Genomic DNA, 15,361 nt, shown 5'->3' with positions numbered 1-15,361 from the left:
CTTACAGCCAGTGGTTTGATTGGTTCAAGCGTTGGTCAGGGCACTGAGGGTAACTTGGTTGATTCGAACATCAGCCCCAGATGGGAGTTGCCAGGTAAATCCCAGTCAGGGTACATGCTGGGGAGTTTGTCTCTGTACAACTTCATTAAATTATATTATTTTCCTTCTACTGATGGAACTGTCCCCCTTCCTCTTCCTATAATACCTTGTCTTTGCTAGTCAAACATTGTTTGGGCTTCTGCCTGAATTAATGATATTTGAATTATCCTTATTGATAATTCAATATATCCTTATTGATCTCAAATAAATGCTCATTTGCTTCCCACTTTGAAAGGCTTTTTCATTTTTAGTTATCACAAGGAATTATTACTTTTATGTTTATTTATTTTTAAATTTATTTTAGAGAGAGGAAGAGAGAAAAGGAGAGAGAGACAGGAACATCAATCTGTTCCGGTATGTGCCCTGGCTGAGGATCAAACTAGCAACATCTGTGCTTTGGGATGATGCTCTAACCAACCGAACTATCCAGCCAGGGCGAAGAATTATTACTTTTAAAAATGTGCAGATGATGTCGGACCAGGTGGTGGCGCAGTGAATAGAGTGTAGACCTGGGATGCCGAGGACCCAGGTTCAAGACCCCAAGGTCGCCAGCTTGAGCGCAGGCTCATCTGGTTTGAGCAAAAGCTCACCAGCTTGGACCCAAGGTCGCTGGCTCGAGTAAGGGGTTATTCGGTCTGCTGACAGCCCGCGGTCAAGGCACATATGAGAAAGCAATCAATGAACAACTAAGGTGTTGCAACACGCAGCAAAAAACTAATGATTGATGCTTCTCATCTCTCTGTTCCTGTCTGTCCCTGTCTATCCCTCCTTCTCTGTCTCTAAAAAAAATACAAACAAACAAAAAAACCAAGGTGGCTGGCTTGAGCACAGGCTCATCTGGCTTGAGCGTGGGATCATAGACATGACCCCATGGTCGCTGGCTTGAGCCCAAAGGTCACTGGCTTGAAGCCCAAAGTCACTGGCTCAGCTAGAGTGCCTCAGTCAAGGCACATATGAGAAAGCAATCAATGAACAACTAAGGTGCTGCAACTATGAGTTGATGCTTCTCATGGCTTTCCCTTCCTGTTTCCTTGTTTCTTTCTCTCTCTATCTCTATTTCTCTCTCCCTCAGAGGCAAATAAAAAAGGAAAACCTATATGTCACCAAATTCAGTAACCTAGAAGACATGGACAACTTAGAAATACATAACCTGAATTATGAAGAATTGGAAAACCTAAACAGACTGATCAAAAGAAAGAAAATGAGCCTGAGTAAGCAGTGGCACAGTGGATAGAGAGTAGGACTGGGATACAGAGGACCCATGTTCAAAATCCCGAGGTTGCCTGCTTGAGCATGGGCTCATCCAGCTTTAGTGCAGGCTCACCAGCTTGAGTGCAGGGTCGCTGGCTTGAGCGTGGGATCATAGACATGACTCCATGGTCACTGGCTTAAGCCCAAAGGTTGCTGGCTTGAAGCCTAAGGTCGCTGGCTTGAGCCCAAGGTGGCTGGCTTGAGCAAGGGGTCACTCACTATGCTGTAGACCAGGGGTCCCCAAACTATGGCCCACAGGCCACATGCGGCCCCCTGAGGCCATTTATCCGGCCCCCGCCGCACTTCCGGAAGGGGCACCTCTTTCATTGGTGGTCAGTGAGAGGAGCATAGTTCCCATTGAAATACTGGTCAGTTTGTTGATTTAAATTTACTTGTTCTTTATTTTAAATATTGTATTTGTTCTCGTTTTGTTTTTTACTTTAAAATAAGATATGTGCAGTGTGCATAGGGATTTGTTCATAGTTTTTTTATATAGTCTGGCCCTCCAACGGTCTGTAGGACAGTAAACTGGCCCCCTGTGTAAAAAGTTTGGGGACCCCTGCTGTAGACCCCCACTTGGCCCTGCTTAAAGCATATATGAGAAAGCAATCCATTAATGAACAACTAAGGAGCCGCAACAAAGAACTGATGCTTCTCATTTCTCTCCCTTCCTGTCTGTCTGTCCCGATCTGTCCCTCTCTCTGACTCTGTCTCTGTCAAAAAAAAAAAAAAGTAAGAAAGTTAACAGTCATTAAAAACCTCCCAAGCCTGACCTGTGGTGGTGCAGTGAATAAAGCAACCTGGAATGCTGAGGTTGACAGTTCCAAACCCTTAGCTTGCTGGGTGAAGGCACATATAGGAAGCAATTTCTACAAGTTGATGCTTCCAACTTCTCCCCCTACTTTCTCTCTCTCTCTCTAAAAGTCAATGAATAAAATCTAAAAAAAAAAAGAAAAAAGAAAAAAAAATTTTAAACCTCCCAAAAAACAAAAGTGCAGTACCAGATGGCTTAACTAGTGAATTCTATCATCATTCAAAGATTTATACCTTTGTGTGTGTGTGTGTGTGTGTGTGTGTGTGTGTGTGTGTGTGACAGAGACAGAGAGATAGAGAAAGGGACAGATAAGGACAAACAGGAAGGGAGAGAGATGAGAAGCATCAACTCTTCGATGAGGCACCTTAGTTGTTCATTGATTGCTTTCTCATATGTGCCTTGACCCGGGGGCCACAGCAGACCGAGTGACCCCTTGCTCAAGCCAACGACTTTGGGCTCAAGTGGTGAGCCTTGCTCAAACAACATGAGCCCGCACTCGAGCTGGCAACCTCGAGGTTTTAAACCTTGATCCTCTGCGTCCCAGTCCGACGCTCCATCCACTGCACCACCACCCAGTCAGGCTCAAAGATTTTTTTTTTTTTTTTTCATTTTTACAGAGACAGAGAGAGAGTCAGAGTGAGGGATAGACAGGGACAGACAGACAGGAACAGAGAGATGAGAAGCATCAATCATTAGTTTATTGTTGCGCATTGCGACACCTTAGTCGTTCATTGATTGCTTTCTCATATGTGCCTTGACCATGGGCCTTCAGCAGACTGAGTAACCCCTTGCTTGAGCCAGCGACCTTGGGTCCAAGCTGGTGAATTTTTTCTCAAACCAGATGAGCCCATGCTCAAGCTGGCGACCCCGGGGTCTCGAACCTGGGTCTTCCGCATCCCAGTTCAATGCTCTATCCACTGCACCACCGCCTGGCCAGGCATGGGCTCAAAGATTTAATACCTATCCTTCTCAAACTCTAAAATTGAAGAAGAGACAATACTTCCTAACTCATTTTATGAGACCAATATTACCCTGATCCAAAACAGGCAAGGACAACACATAAAAAGAAAATTAGGCCCTGGCCTGTTGGCTCAGTGGTAGAGTGCTGGCCTGGAGTGCAGGAGTCCCGGGTTCGATTCCCGGCCAGGGCACACAGGAGAAGCACCCATCTGCTTCTTCACTCCTCCCCCTCTCCTTCCTCTCTGTCTCTCTCTTCCCCTCCTGCAGCTAAGGCTCCATTGGAGCAAAGTTGGCCTAGGCACTGAGGATAGCTCTATGGCCTCTGCCTCAGGCGCTAAAATGGCTCCGGTTGCAACAGAGCAACGCCCCAGAGGGGCAGAGCATCGCCCCTGGTGGGCATGCCAGGTAGATCCCGGTTGGGCACATGTGGGAGTCTGTCTGACTGCCTCCCCGTTTCCAACTTCAGAAAAAAAAAAGAAAAGAAAATTACAGGCCAATATCTTTCATGAATATAGATGTGAAAATTCTAAACAATACATTAAATTGAATACAACAATATATTAAAAAGATAATACATCATAATCAAATGAGATTCATTCCAGGGACACAAGGATGGTTTAACATACACAGATCAATTAATGCAATAGGATTAAAATGATATGATCATATCAACAGATATAGAAAAAGCATTTGACAAGATAGAACATCCATTTATGATTAAAACACTCAATAAAATGAGTATAGAAGGAAAGTACCTAACAAAATAAAGGCCACATATGACATACTCTCAGCTAATATTATACTCAGTAGTGAAAAACTGAAAGCTTTCCTGTAGGATCAGGAACAAGACAAGGATGACCACTCTCACTACCGTTATTCAACATAGTACTAGAAGTAGGCCTGACCTGTGGTGGTGCAGTGGATAAAGCATTGACCTGGAAATGCTGAAGTTGCCGGTTCGAAACCCTGGGCTTGCCTGGTCAAGGCACATATGGGAGTTGATGCTTCTAGCTCCTCCCCCCTTCTCTTTCTCTCTCTCTCTCCTCTCTAAAAATGGATTTTAAAAAAAAGATTGAAAAAAACAAAAACAAAAACATAGTACTAGAAGTCCTAGCCATAGCAATCAGGCAAAAGAAAGAAATAAAAGGCATTCAAATTAGTAATGAAAACGCCTGACCTGTGTTGGAACAGTGGATATAGAGTCAACCTATAATGCTGAGATCACCAGTTTGAAACCCTGGCCTTGCCTGGTCAAAGCACACACAGGAAACAACTACTATGAGTTGATGCTTCCCACTTCTCTCCCTTCTTTCTTCCTCTCTCTCTCTCCTCTCTCTAAAAATCAATAAATAAAATCTATAAATAAATAAATAAATAAAAATAAAAAGGAATGAAGACACAAAATTGTCATTTTTTGCAGATGACATGATTCTATATATAGAAAACTCTAAAAACTCCACTAGAGCCTGACCAGGTGGTGGCGCAGTGGATAGAGCATCGGACTGGAACGAAGAGGACCCAGGTTTGAGACCCCGAGGTTGCCAGCTTGAGCACGGGCTCATCTGGTTTGAGCAAAGTTCACTAGCTTAAGCCCAAGATTGCTGGCTCGAGCAAGGGGTCACTCAGTCTGCTGTAGCCCCCCCGGTCAAGGCACATATGAGAGAACAATCAATGAACAACTAAGGTGCCGCAATGAAGATTGAAAAAAAAAAAAAAAGACTCCACTAGAAACTATTAGACAATAAAGAAGTTCAGTAAAGTTGCAGTATACACAAATCAATGTACAAAAATCCATAGATTAGCCTGACCAGGCGGTGGCGCAGTGGATAAAAGCATCGGACTGGGATGCAGAGGACCCAGGTTAGAGACTCCTAGGTCACCAGCTTGAGCGTGGACTCATCTGGTTTGAGCAAAAGCCCACCAGCTTGAACCCAAGGTCGCTGGCTCCAGCAAGGGGTTACTCGGTCTGCTGAAGGCCCATGGTCAAGGCACATATGAGAAAGCAATCAATGAACAACTAAGGTGTTGCAATGCGCAATGAAAAACTAATGATTGATGCTTCTCATCTCTCTTCGTTCCTATCTGTCTGTCCCTGTCTATCCCTCTCTCTGATTCTCTCTCTGTCTCTATAAAAAATAAATTAATTTAAAAAAATCCATAGACTAATTATGAAATATCAGAAAAAGAAATAAAGAAAGTTCTATTTATAATTTCACATTCAAAAAAGATAAAATACCTAGGAATAACATAAGGAAGTGAAGTCCAGTATACTGAAAACTGTAAGACATTGTTGAAAGAAACTGAAGAAATAAAAAAGAAAAGATATTCTATGTTGACAGATTGGAAGAAGAAACATAGTTAAAATGGCCATATTACCTAAAGCAATATATAGAGTTAATGCAATCCCATTCAAAATCCCAATGACATTTTTCAAAGAAATAGGTCCAAAAAATCATCAAACTTTTTGTGAAATCACAAAAGACTTCAAATAGCCAAAGCAATCTTGAGAAAAAAAGAACAAAACCAGAGGTATTACACTCTCTGACTTCAAATTATACTACAAAGCTACAATAATTTTTAAAGTATGGTATTGGCAGAAAAATACATAGATTAATGGAACAGAATTGAGAGCCTAGAAATAAACCCACTTGTATATGGGCAACTAATTTCCCACAAAGGAGCCAAAATGTACAATGGAGAAAGAAAAGACCCTTTAATAAATAGTGTTGGTGTAAAGCCAGCGCTGCCACCATCACAGCCGCCTGGCCAGTGCAGGTTCGCATTAGATTCAGACAGTCGGTAATGAAACAATGGAGCCAAGAACTGGTGGGCCATCACCTTTAATCCTAGCTTGCACTGGGCTCCAAAACCCACTCATTCAGTGCTCCCAAAGCCACTGACTTATCCGAGTTTTCCTAGGATCAAAAGTTTCTAGCTCACCAGTCTCATTCACCTCTGTTCCCCATCTCCTTCTCTCTGCACAAACTGGCTTCTCCTTCAGCACTCCACCATCTTGGCTGCTTTCCCTGGCCTCCTCCACGTGGCCTTTCTCTGCTATCCTCTCTAATGTTAATCTCAGGAACCATGAGAGAGCAAGCTCCCGGTCTGCCCCCATTTTTAGTGTAGAAATCAAAACCTTTAATCCACTATACAAATAAGGAAGTCTCTGATTCAAAGTCACTTATCTGAAGCATAATGGGATTCCTCATGAGAGTGCACCACCCCACACCATGCAATCAGTCAAGGGTATGGGGAAAAGCTATAACGACCCACTTGCTTACAGCCTGTCCCCCACACCCAATACAAACTATAAGCGAGCAAACATATATATCATATTTTAAAACTTATTTGACCAACAGTTGGGAAAGTTGGAAAGCCACATGCAAAAGAATGAAACTAAACTTCTATTTGACACCATACGCAAAAGTTAACTCAGGCCCTGGCCTGGTAGCTCAGTTGGTTAGAGCATCATCCCGACATGCCATGGTTGCAGGTTCAATCCCCAGTCAGAGCACATACAAGAATCAACCAATTAATGCATAAATACGTGGAACAACAAATCAGCATTTCTCTCTATCTCTCTAAAAATTAATGATAAAAAAATGTTTAGGCCCTGGCCAGTTGGCTCAGTGGTAGAGTGTCAGCCTGGTGTGCGGGAGTCCAGGGTTCAATTCCCAGCCAGGGCACATAGGAGAAGCGCCCATTTGCTCCACCCCCCCTCCTTCCTCTCTCTCTCTCTTCCCCTCCCACAGCTAAGGCTCCATTGGAGCAGAGTTGGCTAGGGTGCTGAGGATGGCTCTGTGGCCTCTGCCTCAGGCGCTAGAATGGCTCTGGTTGCGACAGAGCGACGCCCCAGATGAGCGAAGCATCGCCCCCTGGTGGGCATGCCGGGTGGATCCAGTCAGGCACATGCGGTAGTCTGTTGACTGCCTCCCCGTTTCCAACTTCAGAAAAATACAAAAAAAAAGTTTAAGTTAACTCAAAATGAGTTTAAAGACTTAAATATAAGATCTGAAACAATAAAACACATTAAAAAACAGATACTGAATTTATAGACCTTGGTCTCAGAGAGACTTTTATGAATTTTACCTCACAGGCAAGGGAAGTAAAAGCAAAAATAAACAAATGGGACTACATCAAACTAAAAAGCTTCTGCACAACAAAAGAAACCATCAACAAAACAAAAAGGCGACCAACCAAATGGAAGAAGATATTTGCAAACAATATCTCTGATAAGAGGATAATATCCAAAATATATAAAGAATTCATACAACTCAGCAACAATAATAACAACAAAAAATCTAATTAAAAAATGGGCAGAGGACCTAAATAGACACTTTTCCCAACAAGGCACACAAATGGCCAACAGATATATGAAAAGATGCTCAATTTCACTAGCTATAAGGAAATTACAAATGAAAATCACAATGAGATACATCTCACACCTGTTAGAATGGTTTTTATCAATAAGACAAGAAATAACAACTGTTGGAGACGATGTGGAGTAAAGGAAACCCTCATGTACTGCTGGTAAAAATCTAAACTGGCACAGCCACAGTACAGAAGTTCCTCAAAAAAAAAAATAAGAATAGAACAATCCTGCCTGGCCTGCGGTGGCTCAATGGAGAGAGTGTCAACCTAGAATGCTGAGGTCGCCAGTTTGAACCCCAGGGCTTGCCGGGTCAAGGCACATAAGACAAGCAATGAATGGACAACTAAAGTGAAGCAACCATGAGTTGGTATTTCTTGAGACTTCCCCAACACTGTAAAATCAATAAATAAAATCTTTTTTAAAAAATGTAAATAACCCTGGCAAGATGGTTCAATTGGTAAAGCTTTGTCCCAAAGTGCAGAGGTTGCAGGTTTTTTCCCTGGTTAGGGCACAGATAGATGTTCCTGTCTCTCTCTCTTGCTCTCCTTTCCTCTCTTTAAAGTCAATAAAATAAACATTTTTAAAAAGGTAAATCATATCTCTTCCTGCTTAAACCCTTTACTGGCTCTTTTTCTCTTAGAATAAAACCAACTCTCCTACTAGTTCCCTGCTTGGACAAACCCTAGCCCACCTCATATATGCTTTCCTCCCCTTGCTTTCTGTGCTCCAACTTCCTCTAACAAAGAAGGTCTTGTGTACCTCAGGGCCTTTGCACTCACTGTTCCCTCTATCTAGAACACTTTTCTGTCTGATGTCCAATACCTCCTTCTTATCCTTCAGATTTCACCTTACCTGAGGTTTTTCCTTATTGTGGTAGGCAGTTAAGACAGTCATAAGCAGAGCAAGGACTACAGATCAGGCACAGAAGGCCACCATGGCAGAAAGCCCTGGTTGCCTAGCAATGAGAAAAACTGGGAAAACAAGGACATTGCCCCCAGGGTAACCTTCTTCCCTTAGCTGGTCGTGCAGTTTAGACCCCCTGATTTAATATCACTGGTCATGGGATTCAGACCCTCCCTTTGTCATATCACCAGTCATGTGGTTTTAGACCCCTTAGAAGAGGAACAAACAAGAAAACCAAAGAATAGCACTTAAGCATTAACCCCTAGAGAAAACACCTAGGCTTCAGTTGTGTTTCAGCTCCAGGCCCAGAAAAGCAGCAAAACCAGACAAAGGGAAGCCCCAGCTGATGGGAGAGCTGATGAATATTCTATTGAGATCTTCTCCTGGAAACTTCCCTAAAATTCCCACCCTTAAAATCCCTTAGGATGCCTGACTGGTGGTGGCGCAGTGGATCAAGCATCTACCTGGAACGCTGAGGTCGCTGGTTCAAAACCCTGGGCTTGCCTGGTTAAGGCACATATGGGAGTTGATGCTTCCTGCTCCTCCCCCTCTTCTCTCTCTCTCTCTCTCCCTCTCTCTCTCTCATCTCTAAAATGAATAATAATTTAAAAAAATCCCTTAGGATGAGGTTCTAGTGCTCTCTCCCTTCTTCCTTTTGGGAACATGCCTGTCAGCATCTTTTCCTTTTCCCTCCTCCTTATCCTCTTCTTCCCCCCAGGCATATTTTCCTCACTCCTCTCTTTCACCTAAACTTTAAGGGACCCCAGAAAACAGCAACCAGTGCCTGACCAGGTGGTGGTGCAGTGGATAAAGCATCGGACTGGGGTGTGGAGGACCCAGGTTCGAGACCCTGAGCTAGCCAGCTTGAGCCCAAGGTTGCTGGCTCAAGCAAAGGGGTCACTCAGTCTGCTGTAGCCCCCCCCCACCTCATTAAGGCACATATGAGAAATCAATCAATGGACAACTAAGGAACTGCAGCAAAGAATTGATGTTTCTCATCTCTCTCCCTCCTTCCTGTCTGTCCCTCTGTCTGACTCTCTGTCTATGCCACAAGAGAAATAAAAAAGAAAACAGCAACCAGGGGAGTAGTGGGCAGCACCAGCTCATCCTAGGCTCCAAGGTCCCCTTTTCTCTAACTCTTCCTTCATTGCCAATAAATTCTTCCTTCACTTGCATCACTTTGTCTCTTATAATGTTATCATCCTACTTATTAGCTCCCACCCAATTATTATGGAACACAGCACCCTAATGTTGAACAAACAAGAGTGTTTGGCTGGCTTGCTTGAACTTTGCCTGATTGGCGCAGGAGGGGGGGGGGCAGCACTTCCTGTGTATAGTCTACGTAAGGCTGCAGGTGCTTGGCCCTCAGGGTGGCAGATTGTGGATTGCCGACTGCCTGCTGCCATTGGGAGGGGACATTGTTTGCTGGAGAAGGGGTTTCTCCCTCCCTGTTTTGGCTTGTGAGTCCAGAGAGAGAGAGAGACAGACAGACAGAGACAGAGAGACAGAGAGACAGAGAGAGGGAGAGGGAGAGAAGCGGTTCTTAGCTGCGTGCTCGTCCGCAGTTGCAACACTATAATAAATGGAATGGCCCACCATCCTTCAGCTCCACAGTTCCTTTACCGTCTGCCCGAATTCAATGTGAATCTTCGTGGCCATGACCACCAGCCTTACACCTACTTCCTGAATTTATCACAATTTGTAGTTATATAATAGGTCCATGTAATTGCCATATTCCTCTACAACTCATACATGGTATTAGCAGGTGGTCAGTAAATATGTGTTGAATGGATTATTGAATTGATTTAAAAAGAAAGTCGGTTGACAAAAGTGTATTGTATTGCAGCCATTATGAAAGTCACAAACTCAGACATGGAATGACATTATTTCCTGGATGCTCCATTTTGCCCAGGCAGTTGGAAATAAACTGAACTTTAATTCTCACGAGGTTGGGACACAGTTCCAGGATATTCAGCAGGATCAAATTTGCTGGGGGGTGAGGATCAGGAAGAAGGCTGGCAGGGGTGGGGGTGGGAGGGTAGGGGGTAGAGGCTGGACAGCATCCAGCTCTCAAGCAACAGTGATCACTGCTAAGACATCACCATCATGTCTCATTGGCCCCTTTAGTCTTATGATTTACACTGTGTCTGTTTGGGCTTGGAATCTAGAAACATTTTGTAAGCTGCCTATGGTCTTGCCTCCCTGGTAAGCCCACGAGCCATTCCTCTCTGGGGACCCTGCCAAGAAGCAGGTGACAGACCCCTCCCCCACTCCTATTCTTGGCCAAGATACTTGTCTCTGCTGAGGCATTCCTTTCCCCTCAGGGCTTCAGCTTTTAAAACGCAGAAACCAGCTTTTCTACTTTTGGGTCTGCCACATGTGTGCGTCCCCAAGGGGCAATGAGCTCAGAACCCAAAGCACAGAAAAATGCAGGAACGAAGAAACTAGATCAACATAGAAATACATTAGACGTTTAGTAAAGATCATGCTGGTTACCACTTAGGGACTGGAGTGGGCAAAATGGACAAATCCAGTGAGGAAGCAGCAATGCCCAGGAGAGATGGGGCCGTGGAGATGAAGAGAAGTAGCTGGGTATCAGCTACTGGGAGATAAAAATCAACACAGCTCTGTGAGGGATTGGGTTGGAGGGAGGGTGGGGGGTAAGGAAGAAAAGGAAGAAAGAGGCATCAAGAATGACTTCTATGATTCTGTACTGGGTGATGGAGTGGCTTTACCATGACACAAGGTGTTCCCAGTTTGGGCATACTTTCTTCCATTGTAACCCTCACCTGGCCAACTCCTACTAGTCCTTCAGCTCTCCATTCAAGCATCACTTCTTCAGAGCCAGGTGCCTTACCTCACCCGGGGGCCTGTCAGAGTCCTCAGTTTTATACTCTCACTTCCCTTTGTATATTTACTCAGTGTGTGATTACACTTCCATTAGTATAGTCCCCACCCGACTGCCAGGTCTGAGTTGATCTGGGCTCACCCTTGCATCCCCAGTGCCTAGTAAGTGTTCAATAAATGAAGGCTCCAAAATGCAGGCAGAGGAGGCTGGAGTGTACCTTGCAGGCTGGTTTTCTCTCCTTTTATTTTTTTAATTTTTTTATTTTTTACAGGGACAGAGAGAGAGGGATAGATAGGGACAGACAGACAGGAACAGAGAGAGATGAGAAGTATCAATCATCAGTTTTTCGTTGTGACACCTTAGTTGTTCATTGATTGCTCTCATATGTGCCTTGACCGTGGGCCTTCAGCAGACCGAGTAACCCCTTGCTCGAGCCAGTGACCTTGGGTCCAAGCTGGTGAGCTTTTGCTCAAGCCAGATGAGCCTGCGCTCAAGCTGGCAACCTCGGGGTCTCAAACCTGGGTCCTCCATCCCAGTCCGATGCTCTATCCACTGCGCCACTGCCTGGTCAGGCATAGGCTGGTTTTCTCAAGGGGGAGTGGAGGTTGCTGGTTTTCAAAATACAAGGGCTCCCTCCACCGCCTCCACTCCAAGAGGGAAGGTGACCTCACCGCACCCACTTCAAGAATCTGTGTGGAAAAAAAAAAATCTATGTGTGTGATGAGACTGTTACTGGGGATACAGTGACTGTGCACTTGGGACTGAGCGAAAAAAAAGTTGACAAACATTGCTGTTAGTAGGGCCTGTCTGAGGTTCTGAAGCAAAGAAGTGAGTGGATGAAAGCAAGAGATTGAAATGGGGGGTGGGAGCTTGGAGGGGAGGCGGTATGAGTGGGGCCTGGAGGTGGCAGAGAGGCCCCCAGAGGTGTTCGTCATACCAGAGCTATGGGGTGATCAAGTGCAGGGCCCCTCTTCAAACAGTGGTTCCCAGGGGTTTCCCTAACCTGCTCTGAAGAAAACAAACACTCCATGGAATCTACTGTTGGGTGGTTCACGAGCTGCTTGTTGTCTTCATGGCTGTGTCTACAAAGGTGCCTATGTGTTGAAGGGCATGTAGTAGAGAGGTTCTAAAAGTGTGGGTTGTTGAAGTAAGAAGAGAAAGGGCATGTTCTCAAAGTATTCGGTGAGTCTGTGGGAGATGCAGGGGATTGTCACTCCCACATGGGAAATGTGGGGATTAAACAAGATAATGTATATGAAAGTCCTTGCAGTTTAATAAACTCAGGTTCAAAATCTGGGAAGAAAAGCTGAGCTGGGGTGGTGGGGGAGGAGATTGGGTGGGAGTCACAGAGGGGCCCCTGAGGACAGCAGGACAGCCCCAGGGGTCTTCCAGAGCCCTAACCCATTCCAGCACGACTGACACCGCTGCCCCACCCTGACGGCCCTCAGGAATTTGCCCCGGTGACCTCCCCAGGCATACTCCTGTCACTATGGCGACCAACCCCGGAACAAGCGGCCTGATTGTCCCTGCTCAGCGGGGCAGGTGAAACCCTGGCCACGTGACCGATACTTGTCCAGGTGCGGTTATGGGACACCAGCCACCTCCCCGCTTTAACCCATTCAACGCCACCACCGCCGCCAAGGTGCAGTGTCTCAGCCTTTCCTGGCCGGCCACACCTCTTGGCCCTGCAGTCCCTAGCCGGAAGGGCAGAGCACTGCTCTAGGAGTCACTCAGCCTGGGAAAGAATTAGGACTGTGACACACACACACAGGCTTAGTAAATGGAGCTGGGTTACCTCTCTGCCTCTCCATTTTTTTTATTATATATATATATATATATATATATTTTTTTTTTTTTTTTTTTTTTCTTTTCATTTTTCTGAAGCTGGAAACAGGGAGAGACAGTCAGACAGACTCCCGCATGCGCCCGACCGGGATCCACCCGGCACGCCCACCAGGGGCGGTGCTCTGCCCCCCAGGGGGCGATGCTCTGCCCATCCTGGGCGTCGCCATATTGCGACCAGAGCCACTCTAGCGCCTGGGGCAGAGGCCACAGAGCCATCCCCAGCGCCCGGGCCATCTTTGCTCCAATGGAGCCTCGGCTGCGGGAGGGGAAGAGAGAGACAGAGAGGAAAGCGCGGCGGAGGGGTGGAGAAGCAAATGGGCGCTTCTCCTATGTGCCCTGGCCGGGAATCGAACCCGGGTCCTCCGCACGCTAGGCCGACGCTCTACCGCTGAGCCAACCGGCCAGGGCTATTATATATTTTTTATATTTTATTGATTGATTTTTAGAGAGAGGGAAGAGAAAGAGAGAAGGGGGAGGAGCAGGAAGCATCAACTCCCATATGTGCCTTGACCAGGCAAGCCCAAGGTTTCGAACCGGCAACCTCAGTGTTCCAGGTCAATGCTTTATCCCACTGCACCACCACAGGTCAGGCTCTGCCTCTCCATTTTCACATCAGTGAAATGAGGATGAGAACATCCTTCCACCTCACAAGGGAGGCCAGGACTATTAGGAACAAGGACGCAGAGTGTAGAATAGACCTCAGAGGTACCAAGTTATTCCGAACTGTTCCCCACCCCCATCACCTCAGCATATCAGGGGCTCAGAAGGCCTCCCCTCCAGCAACCTAATACCCACTCACCTCCCCAAGAGGGAGACCCTCACCAATAGTGAGTCCACCGTCCTGTCCCTAAGAAACTGGGGTTGGGGTGGGCAATTCCAGGTTGCCCCTTCCCCAGTGTCCTTCCCAGGTGGGAAAACCTCAAGCTGACTGGTTTTTCTGCTTGTTGACCCCACCATAATCAGCCACATGACAGGGCTGGAGGTTCTCAAGGTTGTGTCTGCCCTTAGACCCAGGGCTCTGGCTGGGGCTGATGTCAGGGTCCTGGGTCAGGCCAGACAGGCCGACATGGGGGCCAGAAGGTACTCTGATAAATACCTAGCTGAATCACCAACGTTAAATGAACTCCCTTCCTCTTTTCCCAACTCTAGAGAAAACTGCTTGATCCACTCTCTGAGGACCCCTTCTGGCCTTGGACCAGCTCCCATTCAGGACTCAGATGTCCTCATCACTCCCCTAATGATTCTGCTGGTAATAAATGATAACACCACCTGGTGTGTGTAGAATCCCCAGTGACTTCAAAGCCCTTCTCAGATTAAAACACCTGCCAGTCCTTAGGTTGATTCAATGGTGGGAGCCATCTTATTAGTTATGGTCCTTAGTAAGCCTTAGAGTAAGAATGCCTCCTACTGGTCCTGACTCTATCCTGCTGGCCCTGCAGAGGGTGAGAAAGGACAGTAACCCAGATGCTAGCCCAGATGTTATCCTCTGGAGGGGACACAGACCCAGCCACCAGCTGAACCTTCACCTAAGCCTCGGCTACTGCACTGAATCTCCCCCATGATCATTCAGTAAAATTACTGTTGCACTTAGCACCGGATGAACAAAACATGGTTCTGGTCCTCCAGTAGCTCCCAGTTTATGGCAGAGAGAAGGCCAATTCTATTGTATAATACTGCATAGTAGATGCTGACAAATGCTTTGAGAACATAGGGTGGAGGAGACTAATTTCAACCAGGGAAATCTGGGAAGGCTTGAGGAGGAGGTGACAGTTATCTTGAACTCCGGAACTGGCCATCTGGATGGCAGGCACAGCATCCCAGTAGGGGAACCTAAAGGGAAGTATGCAGTGTAGTTCTCAGGGTGCCTCACTGGGGAGTAAGAGAATGGGGAGCATGGATAGAAATGTAGGTAAGATCACACTGGGGGAGGCTTAGGATACAGTGATGAAGTTTCAACTTTCACCTTTAGGGATGGGGAGTCCCTGGAGGTTTCTGAGCAGAATGATGTAGAAAGAGCAGCCATTCTTGCAACTGCTGAAGGGTAGACTGCAGTGGAAGCCAGCTGAGACCTGAGACAATATCACCACCACCATCTCTACCCCAGACTGAGGAGAGAAGATGGCAGCGGGTCAGAGTTCCAAAGGTAGTCAATTCTCTGTGGGATGTGCTGAGTTCTGGGGTGGGAGGGCTGTTTATTTCTCTACTGGTAAAGGGGGGGCGGGAGAAATAGGGAGTAGATCTGAGCCATTTCAACTCAGATGCCCCCACC

This window comes from Saccopteryx bilineata, chromosome 4, assembly GCF_036850765.1.
Source record: "Saccopteryx bilineata isolate mSacBil1 chromosome 4, mSacBil1_pri_phased_curated, whole genome shotgun sequence".
NCBI lineage: Eukaryota > Metazoa > Chordata > Mammalia > Chiroptera > Emballonuridae > Saccopteryx > Saccopteryx bilineata.
Note: the sequence above shows the minus strand (reverse complement) of the source record.